This window comes from Geotrypetes seraphini, chromosome 1 (assembly GCF_902459505.1).
Source record: "Geotrypetes seraphini chromosome 1, aGeoSer1.1, whole genome shotgun sequence".
NCBI classification, from domain to species: domain Eukaryota; kingdom Metazoa; phylum Chordata; class Amphibia; order Gymnophiona; family Dermophiidae; genus Geotrypetes; species Geotrypetes seraphini.
In genome coordinates, this window is record NC_047084.1 from 541,041,440 (window position 1) to 541,059,912 (window position 18,473).

Here is an 18,473-nt window from a genome sequence, read left to right on the forward strand (position 1 = left end):
GAGCTTACCTTTCACGAAGCTGCGATTCTATAAATGGTGGCATCACATGATTGACATATGATCGGCAGCCATTTTTTATGCGGTGACCACAAATGGCGACACTTATAGAATCCGGGCCATAATGGCCAAAAAGTGGCATAAAGGGTCAGAATTTCGAGTTCACACCTGGTGACGTCTACTACGAACTGGCAAGACTCAAGGTGAACAAAGCCATGGGACTGGACAATCTACACCCCAGGGTGCTCAGTGAGCTGTGTGATGTCCTGGCAGAACCGCTATCAGGACTCTTCAATCTCTACCTAAGTTCGAGGAGAGTCCCCATAGAATGGAAAACAGCTAACGTCGTTCCACTGCACAAAAAGGGTTGCAGGGCAGAGGCTGTAAACTACAGACCGGTGAGTCTCACATCAATAGTATGCAAACTCATGGAAACACTAATCAAATGTAAATTAGATGCAATCTTGGATGAGGAGAATCTACGGGAACCCAGTCAACACGGATTCAACAAGGGTAGGTCCTGCCAATCCAATCTCATCAGCTTCTTTGACTGGGTAACAAAACAGTTAGACTTGGGAGAATCCGTGGACGTCATATACCTAGACTTCAGCAAAGCTTTCGATAGTGTCCCGCATCGCAGGCTGTTGAGCAAGATGAAATCAATGGGGCTGGGAGAAACACTAACTACATAGGTCAATGACTGGCTGAGTGGCAGACTTCAGAGGGTGGTAGTTAACGGTACCCTCTCTAAAACATCGGAGGTGACCAGTGGAGTACCGCAGGGCTCAGTCTTGGGCCCGCCCCTTTTCAACATATTCATAGGTGACCTAACTCAGGGGCTTCAAGGTAAAGTAACATTATTCACTGACAACGCCAAACTATGTAATATAGTGAGAGATGGCAATTCACCCGATAGTATGACACAGGACCTACATTTGTTGGAGCTTTGGTCCTCGACCTGGCAGCTGGGCTTCAACGCTAAGAAATGCAAGATCATGCACCTCAGCAGCAGAAATCCGTGCAGAACGTACACCTTGAATGGTGAGACCTTAGCTAGAACTTCAACAGAACGAGACTTGGGAGTGATCATCAGCGCAGACATGAAAACCGCTGATCATGTGGAGAAGGCTTCATCTAAGGCAAGACAATTGTTAGGTTGCATCCGCAGGAGTTTCATCAGCTGGAAGCCTGAAGTCATAATGCCATTATACAGAACCATGGTGAGGCCTCATTTGGAATACTGTGTGCAATTCTGGAGGCCACACTACCGAAAAGATGTGCTGAGAGTAGAGTCGGTGCAACGGATGGCCACCAGGATGGTCTCGGGGCTCAAGGATCTATCATACGAGGAAAGGCTGAAAAATTGCGGCTGTACTCACTCGAGGAACGTAGGGAGAGGGGAGACATGATCGAGACGTTTAAGTATATTACCGGCCGTATCGAGATGGAAGAAGAGATTCTCTTTCTCAAAGAACCCTCAGCCACAAGAGGGCATCCGCTCAAACTTAGGGGCGGGAAATATCATGGCGACACCAGGAAATATTTCTTCACCGAGAGAGTGGTTGATCCTTGGAACGAGCTCCCGGTGCAGGTGATCGAGGCAAACAGCGTGCAAGAATTTAAGAGCAAATGGGATGCCCATGTGGGATCCCTTAGAGGGTTAAGCCAAGGGAACCTGTCACCAGGAGTTGGATCCCTAGGATAGTAGACTTGGGGTGGGTCAGTAGAGTGGGCAGACCTGATGGGCTATGGCACTTATCTGCCGTCATCTTCTATGTTTCTATGTTTCTACTGACATTTATCTTGCCAAACCTTCCAGTTCACTATTTTCAAAATGTATTTGAAGACGGCTTTCTATAGCTGTTGTCTGCAGTGCATCTAAATCTGACGGGGTCATGTTGAAGGCATGACTTGGGTGGACTTATGAACTGGATGTTTTTCTACAATAACTGAACATTTTAGAAAGCACAATGTGGACATTTGGGGTTATATCTGTTTTAATATCAAAGAAGCACCAAAAAGATGCCCAAACTTACCAAATGACCACTGGAGGGATGAAGGCATACCCCCCCCCCCACCCCATACACATACACACTCCTCCAGTGGCCACCGACCACCTCCGACCCCCCTCCCCCCAGATGTAAATGAAATAGTGCATACCTGCCTATATGATAACTTAGATGTTACGGCTATTCCTAGTAGAGCAGCAACCATGTTCCTGGAGTAGCCTAGTAGGAGGTGTAGTGAACTGTAGAGATGGGGACTCAGGCCCATATACCACTCTAACTACTACACTTATGGTGGAATATACAAGCCTTCCATAACACATTGTACCTATATAAAGGTGATACCTTTATATAGGCATAAGGGCTATTGGTGAGGTGTCCAGTTGTGTCTAGTAGGTTTTGGGTGAGTTTTAGAGGGCTCACCACACACTTTAAGGGGAGAGTGTGGCATAGTGGTTAAAGCTACAGGCTCAGTATCCATGAGGTTGTGGGTTCAAACCCACACTGCTCCTTGTGACCCTGGGAAAGTCACTTAATCCCCCCATTGTCCCAGGTACATTAGATATATTGTGAGCCCACCGGGACAGACAGCGAAAATGCTTGAGTACCTCAATAAACTCATGTAAACCGTTCTGAGCTCTCCTGGGAGAACGGTATAGAAAATTGAATGAATAAATGATGAGGCCTTTTTATGTGAAGTTCACTGCAGTGCCCCACTGCTCTGCTGGGATGTCTGTGTGGCCAGTCTACTAAAAATGCTGGCCCCCCTTCTAGATCCCATTTATGCATTTTTGTTTTGTAAATGTATTTTTTTCAATGGTTCAAAAAGATAGACACTGAGGACAAGCGTATCTGAGAAATAGCCATTTTTGAAACAGAAAGATAGACCTTTTTCTATTTCGAAAATGGTCATGTTCGCTACTGGATTTTTGTCCGTATGCTGCAAAACGTCCAAACTCAAATTTGGATGTCATATAGAAAATGCCCCTTGGTATCAGAGAAGAAAAAGAAATTTGCTTGGTATGTCATCCTCGGTTTCCCAGCTGCTTATTTACACTGTGCCATAACTGTCTTGTCTATATTCTTCACATCTTCAAATAAAACCTTTTCTGACAGAAGGTAAACTAAGAGTTTGAGGGATTTAATTTAGATAAATTGCAACATTTCATAGACCGCCTTTTGACACAACAAAGAAGTTTACAATAAATGTTAACATTAAGGGCCCCTTTTAAAAGGTCTTGGTAGCAATGCTGCCGTTATAAATATACCAAAGCCCACAGGACTGGATGGGTTTCAGTGCATTTATCGCAGCAGCATCGCTACCGTGGCTTTGTAAAAGACTCCCTAAGATAGGCTAAAACATTAACCCCCACTTTTACTAAACCAAGATAGAGGTTTACACTGCAGCCCAGAGTGTTAAATGCTCCGATGCTGGTAGAAACCTCTATTGCAGTTTAGTAAAAGAGGGCCTAAAATAGGTTAAAATTACAGCATCATAAAATAAAAATTAATATCATAATTATACAAAAAAAAAAGGCTCAAAAGAAAAGCAAATTCCAAAAGAGGTATACAAACAACAATCCCAGGTATACTACTCCAGACTAGGACCCATCACATCATAAGAACATAAGAAACGCCCTCACCGGATCACCATCTAGTCCGACGATTCGCACACGCGGCGGCCCATTCAGGTACTCCTTTTTGGAGACCCGGATTTACCGTATCCCTCAATATGATATGCAAGAAAGTGTGCATCCAACTTGCGTTTGAATCCCAGAACAGTAGTCTCCTCCACAACCTCCTCCGGGAGTGCATTCCAAGCACCCACCATGCGCTGTGTGAAACAGAATTTCCTGACATTTGTCTTAAACCTACTGCCACTCAGTTTCAGTCTATGTCCTCTTGTCCATGTCACATCAGAATATTTCAGTAATGCTTCTTTTTGGTCTATTTTATCCAAAAAGAAGCATTACTGAAATATTCTGATCAACTTGCAAAACCTGGGAGAAAGGAAAAGCATGTTTCCAAAACTGTTTTCAAATAACTTTTGTTATGGGGCCCTTTTATTAAAGGGGATTAAGCCCTAATGCACACTTAGGGTTCCTTTTACATAGCCGCGGTAGCAATTCTCCTAAGACAAAGGCACCGAAGTCCATAAGAATTGATTGGGTTTTGATGCATTTCTATTACAAAATTATTCTGAAAGTTACTATGCCAAAAGTGAGAGAACACTGAGCAGTATGTGGTACCTTCTCAGTGTTCTCCCACTTTTGGCATAGTAACTTTCAGAATAATTTTGTAATAGAATTATAGTTACTATACAGTAATCATTGTGCTTTAATGCATTTTCCATGGGAGAATCACTACCGCACCTTTGTAAAAGGGTCAGATTCTATAAACAGCACCAAGCGACACCTACACTATATGTGCCACTCGGCACAGTTGGCAATTTTAAAAAATGGCGTTGTTTATAGAATCACGTCTAGAAGTGCCTAAGCAGGTTCAGGCATTGCTAGGAGTCCTAGATATAGGCACTGCTCCATTAGGCTAGCTTTTCACTCGCCTAATTTGGCAGTGCCTATGTCAGATGCCTAATGAAACCTAAGCTAAGGGTGGGTGGGATGGAAAGATGTCATATTTGTGAGGGACAGTGAGAAATAGACTTGGGGATGGCAGAGGGGGGTAGAAGGGGAACAGTGAGAGATGAATTTGGAGGAGGATAGAGGAAGCAAGAGAGGAGATGAACATGGGGGAAGGCTGAGGAGATCAGGAAGAGATGGTAGAAGGAGGTGAAAGGGAGAGAGGGAGCAATGGAAGAGGGGGAGAAGGGGAGAGATGGATGTAGAGGGGGCAAAATGGGGAGAAGGCGAGATGGATGTGGAGGGGGCAAAATGGGAAAAGGGAAAAAGATTCAGGGAAGGGGAGGGAAGAGGGAGAGGATAGATGGACAGGAAAAGGCAGAGGGGATATGAACTGGGGAGCAGAAGGGGAGAGGGAGGAGAGATGTTGCACTTGTGGGAGGGAGAGAGAAGAGAGGAAGGAAGGAAATGAGGGTGGAGTAAGCCATAGGGATGGGAGATGCTAGAATTGGTGGATCCATGTGGAAGAGTTGTCAAGGAGATGAGTGAGCATAATAATGAGTATATGAGGGAAATGTGGTAATGGGAAGTAGAAAAAAGGGAATAAGAGGATGAGAAATGTGAAAGCTCTTTATGTTGTGTGCTTAAGTGCTATTACTTACATAAATTTCATTGCTACCAATAACAACTTTACAACCAACAACATCTTTACAACATGCTCAGTACTCCTCCACCCAGGTCATTAGCTATGCGCTGAGACCATGTGTGTGACTGCTGGGAATCATCATCGCACATGTATGTTCCCACCTTTACATAAGATGTTATTTACTGAGTTGTTCTCTAATGCCAATAGAATTTAAACAAAAAACAAACTCAAAAACACAACTTATCTTTGGCATTGATCTTCAGTGGTATTCTATGATGAGGTTTTGCAGTTCACAATACAATTCTTTTGTATATATTAATTCTTTTGTATGTATTAATAGCACTTAAGCACACAACATAAAGAGCATATTTAAAAATCAAAAAAATAAGAAAATTAAAGGCAAAAAATCTCAACAAGCGTAACATAAGAACATAAGAATTGTCACTGTTGGGTCAGACCAGTGGTCCATCGTGCCCAACAGTCCGCTCATGCGGCAGCTCTTAGGTCAAGGACCAGTGCCCTAACTGAGACTAACCTTACTTGCGTATGTTCTGCTTCAGCAGGAACTTGTCTAACTTTGTCTTGAATCCCTGGAGGGTGTTTTCCCCTATAACAGCCTCCGGAAGAGTGTTCCAGTTTTCTACCACTCTCTAGGTGAAGAACTTCCTTACGTTTGTACAGAATCTATCTCCTTTTAACTATAGACAGTGCCCTCTCATTCTCTCTACCTTGGAAAGGGTGAACAACTTGTCTTTAGCTACTAAGTCTATTCCCTTCATTATATTTTATGTTTCGATCATGTCCCCTCTCAGTCTCCTCTTTTCAAGGAAGAAGAGGCCCAGTTTCTCTAATCTCTCACTGTACGGCAACTACTCCAGCCCATTAACCATTTTAGTCACTCTTCTCTGGACCCTTTCGAGTAGTACTGTGTCCTTCTTCATGTATGGCAGCCAGTCCTGGATGCAATATTCCAGGTGAGGGCGTACCATGGCCCGGTACAGCAGCATGATAACCTTCTCCGATCTGTTCGTGATCCCCTTCTTAATCATTCCTTAGCATTCTGTTTGCCCTTTTCGCTGCCGCCACACATTGCCCGGACGGCTTCATTGACTTGTCGAACAGCATTATATAAGTTTGAGATATATATATATATATATATATATATATATATACATACATACATACATACATACATACATACATATATGTAATGTAATGTAATGTAATTTATTTCTTATATACCGCTACATCCGTTAGGTTCTAAGCGGTTTACAGAAAATATACATTAAGATTAGAAATAAGAAAGGTACTTGGAAAATTCCCTTACTGTCCCGAAGGCTCACAATCTAACTAAAGTACCTGGAGGGTAATAGTGAAGTGAAAAGTAGAGTTAGAGGAAAAATAAAAATAAAATATATATATACACACACACACACACACACATAAATTCACATTTATTTTCATAAACTGCAATTCTTCTATGAATTCAATCTGTGAAACCCACAGTAAGTAAGTCTTTGATTAGAAGGGAGTTAATTGACTGAACTTCTCTCAAACCAAACGTGCCAGGTATTTATTGATTGCAAATAGCAAAAAAAAGTATGACTTGATTAACAAGCCATTTCAGCATCAATAAACTAATTGCCATTCTTAAAATGTAATTCAGCCCCTACTGCTAGGCACAAAGCCATTAATAGCCCAGCGCTTAGCTGACTTGTTATATAGAAAGATGGTGATAAGAGCGCTGAGAGACATAGATGCAATCTTTATCAAGGGAAAAACGGTTTCATAATGATATCGCCAAGACAGCTTATATTCTCCTTATACTGTTCTATGCCCTTTTAAGAAGTGATGATTGAGATCACAAAGGTGTTTCTAAAAATTGCAATGCTGTATCTTAGTAGTCAAGACTAAATCAGATACCATCGCAGTTATTTTCCTAGATACTGGCAAGACTTTTGATAGGTTCAAATGGTCCTCTCTTTTCTATGTTTTACAGTGGTTTGGTTTTGAAGACCGGTTTATTGATTTGATCCAGGTTCTTTATACAAGAACTTCAGCTTGGATATGGCTCAATTCGTATTTATCTCCATCTTTTGCCTTATCCAGAGGTGCTAGATAGGGCTTGAAGAAGCCTGAGTTGGCGCATACTATGCAGAAGCGTTAGCATGGCGTGACAGAGACCTTCCTAGTCCTGATCAGAGGGTCTTATATACATGCAAACACATTTAAAACTTTGAAAATGTCAGGATGATAAACAAAAGACCAGGAAACCGATATAAAGCATAGGAAAAGGGGAATTCACTATTTGTGTAAGGTGTTAGGTGGGCCAGAATCATAGAGGAAATCAGGTAACATAGAAATAGACGGCAGATAAGGGCCACGGCCCATCAAGTTTGCCCACCCCAAAGACCCTCCCCTACCTTTCTCTGTGAATAGATCCCACGTGTCTATCCCATTTGGCCTTAAAATCAGGCACGCTGCTGGCATCAATAACCTGAAGTGGAAGACTATTCCAGCGATTAACCACCCTTTCAGTGAAAAAGAATTTCCTGGTGTCCCCGTGCAGTTTCCCGCCCCTGATTTTCCACAGATGCCCCCTTGTGGCCGCGGGACCCTTGAAAAAGAAGATATCTTCTTCCACCTCGATGAGGCCCGTGAGATACTTGAATGTCTCGATCATGCCACCCCTCTCTCTGCGTTCCTCGAGTGAGTATAGCTGTAATTTATCCAGCCATTCCTCGTACAGAAGATCCTTGAGTTCCGAGACCATCCGGGTGGCCATTCTCTGGACCGACTCAAGTCTCAGAACATCCTTACAGTAATGCGGCCTCCAGAATTGCACACAGTACTCCAGGTGGGGCCTCACCAAGGATCTATACAATGGCATAATGACTTCAGGCTTACAGCTGACGAAACTCCTGCTTATGCAACCTATGATTTGCCATGCCTTGGATGAAGCTTGATCCACTTGATTGGCAGTCTTCATGTTCTCACTGACGATCACCCCTAAGTCTCGTTCTGCTTCAGTTCTTGTTAGGATCTCACCATTAAGGGTGTAAGTCTTACATGGATTTTGACTGCCCAGGTGAATGACTTTGCATTTTTTGGCATTGAAGCTGAGTTGCCAGGACCTAGACCAGTGCTCCAGTAGTAGTAGGTCGTGCATCATGTTGTCGGGCATTGAATTTGTGTCCGTTGTGCTTTTGCCCACTACATTGCTTAGTTTGGCGTCATCGGCGAATAATGTTATTTTACCTCGCAGCCCTTTTGCCAAGTCTCTTATAAAGATGTTGAATAGGATCGGGCCCAGGACCGAGCCCTGCGGCACTCCACTGATCACCTCCGTCATTTCAGAAGGGGTGCCGTTCACCCAGTGGCGTACCTAGGGTATGTGGCACCCGGGGGCCCATCATTTTTTGGCAACCCCCCATGTAAAAAAATATTTTTTGTAATAACCATGAAAAATAAATGGTCATAATAGAAACAGGCACTGAAAATTTTCTTTTATTGAACCTCATATATGTAATCATTAATCCAAACATAACATAAATTATGTCTGAATTGTCATGACATCAGAAGTACATATGGAGCAGTTGCAGGTGATGCTTGGGACAGTTCTGATTGTGTTAGTTCGGTTTTATGTGTTTTTTGAATAGAAGGGTTTTTATTTCTTTTTTGAAGGTTTTGTAATTTGTGGTCGAGGTCAATAGGTTGTAGAGTTGGGGGTCGAGTGTTAGAAGGTTGTCGAACAGTTTTTTTTTCTTTTGACGATTTTGGTTGGAGGGTGTGTGAATGGTGCATGAGTTCTCCTATGTCTGGTTGAAGTGGATTTAATTATTTAGCTGAAGAAATTAATAACACCCCCCCCCCATTCCACACACATTAATTCTCTTCCATTTTTGTTCCCATTCTAAAAAACACTGATAAGTTCCCAGAAAAAAAATACATTAAAATAAAAAGTGAAAACAAAGGCCCTTACAGATGAGAACATAACATAAGAATAGCCTAACTGGGTCAGACCAATGGTCCATCATGCCCAGTAGCCCATTCTCATGGTAACCAATCCAGGTAACTAGTATCTGGTCAAAACCCAAAGAGTAGCAACATTCCATGCCACCAATCCAGGGCAAGCAGACACTTCCCCCATGTCTTAATAACAGACTATGGACTTTTCCTCCAGGTATTTGTCCAAACCTTTCTTAAAATCAGCAATGCTATCTGCTTTTACCATAATTTCTGGCCACTTCATTTTTAAGCTTAGATCTTTCCTTCCAAACAGACCTTGCTAGATGTCAAATACAGAAAGAACAAGGTAACTTCACAAGGACTTAGCTGTGCAGGAAATGTGAATCTCCTCATACACCCACCATATAGTGCAAAAATGTGTAAAGGTTTGGTTTTTTCTTTTGATCACTACATAGCCTAATGCCACACAAGCTGCGCTGTTACAAACATATTCTGAAGGTCAATGCTAAGGTTAACAAAGTTTCCTTCCTTGGACCACAAGGAGATACTGACAAACCACTGGAAGAGATCCCAAAACAACTACCCAGGCACAACACCCAAAGACCCACTCAGTGTGTGAACCAGTTGAGTGGAGTGGACTAACTGGGGGGTGGAAATGGGCCCGGAGTTTGCTCAGCAGAATTTCCCAGACCACCTCTTCCTCTCAACACATTGACATGCTGCTGCCGCCACCACCACCGCCGCCACCACCACCACCATTAGGAACACCTCACTGGGTAGGCCAGCAATGCTTATAAACTTTATAAAACACATTATTATATTTTCTTATAAAGCACATATTTTAACTGAACTCTCTGACATCCTCAGCCTTGCCATTCACAAAAATAGAAGGAAGAAAAGTTCCCGTTTCCTACTGTCTCATGTCCCCGGCCTATACAATATTTTTCTTCTGCAGACCCTTCAAAAGTCTGACCAAATCCTCATTTCACTTGCATTATAAGGTACTGAGGATGCCATCTCTCTCCAATCCCAGGTCCTAAAGTCTAAGACAGTAGCGCTAACTAGTGCTGCCCGATTCAAGAAAAAAATATATATATTTTCGATTCGATTCTATTTACAGATGGTTTCAATGATTAAAATCTTCCGCTTGCCTATCTTATCTTCTTTGTTAATTGTCATTGTCCCCCTTCCTAATGTACTTCCCTTGAATTATTATTGAATTTAACAACGAATGTAACCATTAAATAACTTCCCTTTTGTTTTATTATTATACGTAGATGTAAATGTATTGATATCTGTTTAAATAAGTTTACTTTTTTTACCCAAATTTATTGTATGTCTGAATGATATGTTATCTAAATTTTTGAACTATTTGTACATCGCCTAGAATTTTGAATAGGCGATAAATCAAACTATTTAATAAATTTGGAAACTTGGAAACTTGGATTCAGCCTATGGAATTGGTTTTTTCGATTCAACTTTCCTGCCCAATTGGGTGTTTGTTTGTTTTTTCAAACATCCTGGTGGATTTATTTTATAGCTTTTTCACCCCCCTTTGGCTTCTCCTAACCACACTGGCGCTGTGGTGTAAATAAAATAAAGAAACAAAAAGGACTTTTCCTCTCTGTTAAATCCTAGCTCACGTTTGCGGTTTAACACCAGCTCTGGCAGAATACACATTTCAAATCTGACATATTGTAATCACAAAACAGAAAATAAAATTAGTTTTTCTACCTTTTGTTGTCTGGTTATTTTTCAAATCTTGTTGGTCCAAGGCTCTGGTTGTCTTCTGATAACTTGCTTGCCAGGGTCTCCTTCTTCCTTCTTTCTGCATGCTAACCATCCATCTGCCATCTCTGTCCTCCCCGTTTCCCTTCCCTCCCCAAGAGGTCTGGCATCTATCCTTTTTTCGTCTCCCTCCACAGATCCATCTTTTCTTAACTATCCTTTCATCCAGCATCTCTCCCTCCTTCCCCACCACCCCAGGGTCCACCATCTCTCCCTTTCTTTTCCCAACTTGGAACTTTCCCTCCTATCCAGTATCTCTATCCCCCCCTCCACACCATCCCTTGTGTCCAACTTCTCTCCCTTTCTGTTCCTTCCCTCTCTAAAAACCATGGCCCATCATCACTCTCCCTCTTCTCTATTTTCAGACCCATTATTTCTTCCCACCCAAAGTCCGGCATATGCGCGTCTCTTTGAACCCCCCCCCCCATTCCCTCCGTGTATTTCTACACCAGGGCCCCCCTCCCTGAAGGCCTGTCCCCCCCTTAAAGGTCTGCATCCCACCCCTGAAGGCCTGCACTCCCCCCGAAGGCCTGCACCCCCCCCAAAGGCCTGCATCCCTCCTAGAAGGCCTGCCTGTCCCCCCCTTGAAGCCCTGCCTGCCTGATCCCCTTGAAGGCCTATTCCCCCGAAGGCCTGTCTCCCCCTTTGAAGGCCTGCCTGTCCACCCCCCTTGAAGGCCTGTCCCTCCCTTGAAAGCCTGCCTGCCTGTCCCCCCCTCTTGAAGGCCTGTCCCCACTTTGAAGGCCTACCTGACTGTCTCCCCTTTGAAGGCCTGCCTGTCCCCCCCTTGAAGGCCTGCCTGCCTGTCTGTCATCCCCCCTCCCCCTTGAAGGCCTGCCTGCCCGCCCCACCCCGAAGGACTGCTCGCCTCCCTGGCCTCCCTGCACCACCTATGAAGCTGCCCGCAGTGGAATTGCGATGTCAGTGATCCCTGAGCTGCTTCAGCACTGCTTCCTGCGCCGCGGTCCTGCCCCTCCTCTGATGTCAGAGGAGGGGCGGGACCACGGCGCAGGAAGCAGCGCCGAAGCCAGTTCCCTACCCATTTCTTCAATGTGTCGCCCAATCCTATAGAGCTCATCTTGCTCAGCAACCTGCGGTGTGGTACGCTATCGAATGCTTTGCTGAAGTCCAGGTATATGATGTCCAGGGACTCCCCAACATCCAGCTTCCTCATCACCCAGTCAAAGAAGCTGATCAGGTTGGATTGGCAGGATCTCCCCTTAGTAAATCCATGTTGACGGGGATCCCGTAGATTCTCCTTGTTCAGGATCGTATCCAATTGGCGTTTGATTAGATTTTCCATTAGTTTGCTCACTATCAATGTGAGACTCACCGGTCTGTAGTTTGCTGTCTTCATCTTGGGACCTTTCTTGTGGAGTGGAATGACGTTAGCCGTCTTCCAGTCCAACAGGATGTTAACCGTACTAAGGGAGAGATTGAAGAGCGCGGATAGCGGTTCCGCCAAGACATCACACAACTCCCTGAGCACCCTGGGATGTAGGTTGTCAGGTCCCATTGCCTTGTTAACCTTAAGCTTTGACAGCTCGCAGTAGACACCGCTGGGTGTAAACTTGAAATTACTAAACGGGTCAACTGCGTCAACCCTTGTCTGTAGCTGAGGGCCGAGTCCCAATGCCTCGCGGGTGAAGACTGAGCAGAAGTATTCATTTAACAGTTGGGCTTTTTCCGAGTCCATTTCTACATAGTCTCTGTCTGGTTTCCTAAGACGTACTATCCCGCCTGAGTTCTTATTTTTGTCACTGATATACCTGAAGAATGATTTATCTCCTTTCTGGATGTTCTTCGCTAGAGACTCCTCCATGCGGAATTTAGCCTCTCTAACTGCTGTTTTGACGGCTTTTGACTTTGCCAGATAGACTTCTCTAGAATCCCGTTTCCCTGATTGTTTGTAAGAGATGAATGCTTTTTTCTTCTCCTTGATGAGGTCCGATATCTCTGCAGAGAACCACTGTGGTTTATTGTTCCTTCGCCATTTACTTACTGATTTAACATAGCGGGTTGTTGCTTCCTGTAAGGTGGCTTTCAAAGTCGACCACATTTCTTCCACGTTATCGGTTCCTGCTTGGCTTTGTAGCGCCTGGTGAACGAAGTCTCCCATTTCTTTGAAGCTTGTGTCTTTGAATTTGAGGATCTTGGTCAGTGTGGTAGATTTAGTGAAACCTTTCCTGAGATTGAACCATACCATGTTGTGGTCACTGGAGGTAATGGGTAACATACTTCTAGAGGGATTAAGAATTCCATCTTGTATTAAGAACTCCATTTTGGGTTTTATATTTCTGTCTTCTTTGTTCTCTCTGCTTTTCTTTGTTCAGGTTTTCCCGCCTTGAGCTTCATGGTCTAATTCACTGTTCTTCAACCGCCGGTCTGCAGACCGTTGCTGGTCCGCAGAAAATTTCTGATGGTCTGCGCAGAGCCGGAGAGATCAAGTCGGCAATTCAAGTTCCTGCCGACTGCCATTCCTTCCAGCCTCGGGCGATCAAGACAGGCTGCCGACGTCGGGGCCTTCCCTCTGTGAGTCTTGACTGTTCAGAAACAGGAAGTTGAAACAAAATAGGCGGGACTCAAAGAGTGAAGGTCCCAACGTTGGCAGCCTGTCTTGATCGCCGCCCCTGCAGAGTTGCTGAAGAGGGCCGTGGGCAAGGTGCAAGTGGAATGAAGAGAGCTGCAGGTGCAGGTGGAGGGAGATGGTAGAGTGTGCAAGCAAGATCCTGGGGAGCCTTCACAGTGGCTGTCTCCCCTTCCAGCAGCTCTCCTACTTGCCAGGGCAGTGATTCACCGGCAACTTCCTGCAGGCAAGTACTGAGAGCTGCTGGAAGGGGAGGAAGCCACTGTAAGAGGCTGGGAAGCTGCTGGATAAAGGGAGAGCTGCTACTGGACTTGGAGGGAGGTAGAAGGAGAGATGCTGCTGGGAGGGGAGAAGGGAAGGGAGGACAAAAGGAAGGAGGGAAGTGAGAAAAAAAAGGAAGGAAACAGCTGGCAGGGAGATTACAGGAGGGGAAGGGGGTCAGGGTGGAATGGAGAGATCAGATGAGGGAAAGGGGAGAGAGAGAAATGAGAAAGTAGAGAGAGATTGATGCTGGAAAGGGGGGTCAGCAGAGAAATGAGAGAGGGATAAAGATACTAGATCTGGTATAGGGGAGATAAAAATGAAGAAAGCAGTGAAGCTGGAATGAATGATTGTGACACGAATGTGAAACGTATGGTATGAAAGAATTATTAATATTGAATGACACTGCCTAGGATCCATGATAGCTGTTACAGGGAAACACAAGTACTATGAGAACGAGCAAGGCCAGGAGTTTTCAGCACCTGCTGATAATTATGAGAGCAGGTCATTGTCAGCTCAGGCAGGCTAGGAGTTTCTAACACATACTGATTGGTAAACATCCTCTCGGCATTCAGTTAGCTCAATCCACAAGCATTCAGTTAGCTCAATCCATAAAGGGGGGATGTGTAGTCAGTTTGGTAAACATCCTCCACAAGGAAGGGGATGGGAAATTAGCTCACGAGGCAGGCTAGGAGTTTCTAACACATACAGATTGGTAAACATCCTCCACCAGGAAGGGGATGGGAAATCAGCTCATGAGGCAGGCTAGGAGCTCAATCCACAAGGAGAGGGGGATAAATACTGCTTCCCCTAGAAAGAAAGACAGGGACATTTCCACCGCTAATACGCTGTGTGATGACATCTTGTGAGTAAGCCTCCTGATCGTGGTCCCCCGACAGAGTAATGATGTAATAACCGGTAACGTATTAATTCAAACTCTGTACTTAATCAATGATTATGGCTAGAAATATTGTATATATGTAATAAAACTTAATTTGTATACTATTTTGATTTCCTGGCATTCTGTCCAGTGTGGAAAGTGACTGAAGGTCTTTGGTAAGCCTTTTTAAATAGTAATACATTAATTGGCGTACTTTTCTCTAAAGAAAACCTGAGCGCTCTTATGATACAGGAATGTTCAGGAAGAGAGAGAAATCCTCAAAAGAACCTAGAGGTGCTCAGCTGGACTGAGGCACCGTATAATTTAATAGCACAAGAACTAGCCAATAATCATGGATTAACAGAGTCATGGGAAAAGGTTCTGGGAAGGGCAGAACCACTTGATCTTGTACAAGCTTTAGAAAAATGCCCCGATAAATCGGGTGATGTAGTTGCTCTAGGTTCTGGGAAGGGCAGAACCACTTGACCTTGTACAAGCTTTAGAAAAATGCCCCGATAAATCGGGAGATGTAGTTGCTCTGGGTTCTGGGAAGGGCAGAACCACTTGATCTTGTACTAGCTTTAGAAAAATGCCCCGATAAATCGGGTGATGTAGTTTAGAAAAATGCCCCGATAAATTGGGTGATGTAATTGCTCTGGGTTCTGGGAAGGGCAGAACCACTTGATCTTGTAAAAGTTTAGAAAAAATGCCCCAATAAATCGGGTGATGTAGTTTAGAAAAAATGCCCCGATAAATCGGGTGATGTAGTTTAGAAAAATGCCCCGATAAATCGGGTGATGTAGTTGCTTTGGCTCGAAGGAGCTGGGTATTAACTTCTGCATACCGTATAGTGCACATGCGGCAGGAACAAATTAAAACAGAACAGGCGCAGGTGGAAATAGAGAGGCGTTGTCTTATGTTGGAATGTAGTGGTAAACTTTGAAGAGATAAGTTAGATCACTATCAAAAGATAGCTGAGGAATCTGCAGTTCATATTGCTGCCACAAAATATGAGAAAAGGCGCGGTCGAGTAAATAGGATGTTGAAGTAAAAATTCCTTTGTTTGAAAGAGCGAACTGCAAAGGGAGGGATTTTCACCCCCACCTTTTTCCTCCTTCAATGCTATCACGTGAACTTGACGGCGGGCTTTTTGAGTTTCTCCTTTGTTCAATACCAGGCAGAGGGGAGGGGGAAGGGGGAGGAAAAAGGAGAGAGACAGCATGGAGTCTGTCTGCAATTCTACGAATGTTGCAAAAACAGGGATCGATATTTAAAATATGCTTAAATATTAACAAATTATGGATTTAAATGTAGGAACTTGTAATGAAATTAATAATGTAAGCAAGGAACCAAAGGGTTTATGGATAAAACTTTACCAGCCTTATGTTATATAGAGTTCCGATCAGCCAATATAAGGTACTTGAAGTTAATTGAAAGTTGTTTTGCTGTTCAGGAAACAAAGAAAGCTTGCGTATGTTGATTTAAGTTTGAAAGAATTTGTGCAGGGTAGATCTATGCTGTTAAGAACAATGGAGGTAATTTAGGAGCTGTTTGCCTGATATAGCCTGAATTTTTTTTCTTCTTCCCTTGTTTCTTTATCAGAAGGGATTGAAAAGTGATATTTATGGTTAAAAACAGGGAGATAATCTGTAGAACGAACGTACAAGAATGTGGAAGAAAGCTTTGTGAGACGTGTTAAGGAAGGATGTGCCTTTTGTTGTAGTGACAAGCAGGGACTAATTGTCAGCACAGGCTAGCCGCGGACTTTTCAGCAGTTCGATTGATACACAGACAAATTGTCTGAAATAAGGTTTCCGGTTTGTTTGGGGAACGTACCGAAACAAAATAAAAAAGGGTAGGAATACATTTGTGTAATTATTAAAACAGACAGTCAGAAAGGCATATATTTAAGAAACAAAACAAATTATAATGAAAAAGAAGGAGAGAAGCAGCCCTGCCGGACTCCTATCACTTTCCTGTGGACTCAATTTTGGAGATGCAGGATAAGGGAAAGAAGTCAGACTCTAAATTCAGCTTGAGGTACAGATAGAGCAAGATAGTAAATTACATGAGTTTGACATATTGACATACAAACTAAGAAAGGGCAGTTGGATTTATTAATTGACCATATGAAAAAGAAGGGATGGGAAATAAATCCAACAAAAATACAAGGACCGGCAACGTCGGTAAAATTTTTAGGAATTCAGTGGAATAGAGGATATTAGGGAAATCACAGAGAAAGCAAAACGAAAAATATTAGATTTTCCTACTCCAAAGAATATACAAGGTAACGCGTAAAAAATATGAGTTTATGTGGGGAGAAGAACAGCAGGTCGCTAATGGTCTTGCTACATGGTTAATGGGGTGGAAGTCCCATAATTGGTTAATTCATGGTAAGGAACTGTGGGGTAAAGAATTGTGGCAAGACATAGAAAAAATTGTACAGGAGACAATAGTGTCAGTATTTCATGTAGATGCACATATGCCTGTTGATTCAATGGAACGATTGTTTAATTCCCAAGCAGATGCTGCAGCTACCATTTCTGTAACAACTACTAATGAAATTCCTAAGGTGGAAGAATGGTTGGAAGGTACAGCCATTTGGACACATCAGAAAAGTGGAGAAAAAGCTACTTACAGGTGGGCTCAGGAACAAGGGATTCCTTTGACGATAGATGTGATCAAACATGTGATCGGAAAATGTTCGGTGTGTCAACATATCAAGAACGGGAAGTACCACATAAGGTAATGGGGCACATAGGCATGGGGCGATTTGCCAGCCCAGATTTGGCAAATGGATTTCATAGGACCGTTACCCGAAAGTCGTAAATGTAAATATATGTGTACTGCTGTAGATTATTATTAGCATTCCCTTGTGCTTCTGCGTCACAATGGAGCACTCTAAGGACTTTAGACATGATTATTCAGTATTATGGTATGCCCTTACAAATACTTTAGGGCGAGTAATTGATGCTGATTATCAAGGGGAGGTTAAAGTCATATTGATAAATTTAGGAGAAAATGATGTAATAATTGCGAAGGGGGAACGAGTAGCTCAATTGTTATTGATACCAATCTATATTGTGCCAATTAGGGAAATAACCCCTCCTTCTCAGTTGACTGTAAGAGGGGAAGGGGAGTTTGAAGCTACAAATACCGTAAAAGTAGGAGCCAAAATCTGGATTAGCAATCCTAAAGGACCTCCGGAACCAGCGGAGGTGATTGCAATCGGGAAAGATAAGGCTCTCCTGGTAATGAAACCGGGAGTGGAAAAATGGGAATATGTCCCTCAGGAGAAATGTTATTTGAGAGAGTAATAATGTTTTCTAAAACTTGCAGATATACGTGTGCCTTGGAATCCTTGGAATATGGTATGGGGTAAGAGGCGCTGCCCCCGGGCGACGTATTACAATTAAAGAAGGGGTCGTTACATCATGGAGATGGAAGCATTCTTCAATGAATCGGAAGCAAGATAACTTCACTTGCAGTGCTAACTCCAGATGTATCATTGCAAATGTGACAATAAACAGATTAAAAGCAATGAACACACTAGAAATGAGCAGATATGGAGGACCGTGTTTAAGAAAACTATACCAAAAAACCTTTTGGATACAATTTCAAGCACCAGAAGTAATGATACTCACTGCATAGGAATGTTTATGTGTAAATATGTAGTGTTACCCCTCATACTAGGGGAACCTCAGAAGCAATTTTTCTGGGCACCTAAATTTAATTTAACATTTTGTGACTCCACATTGCA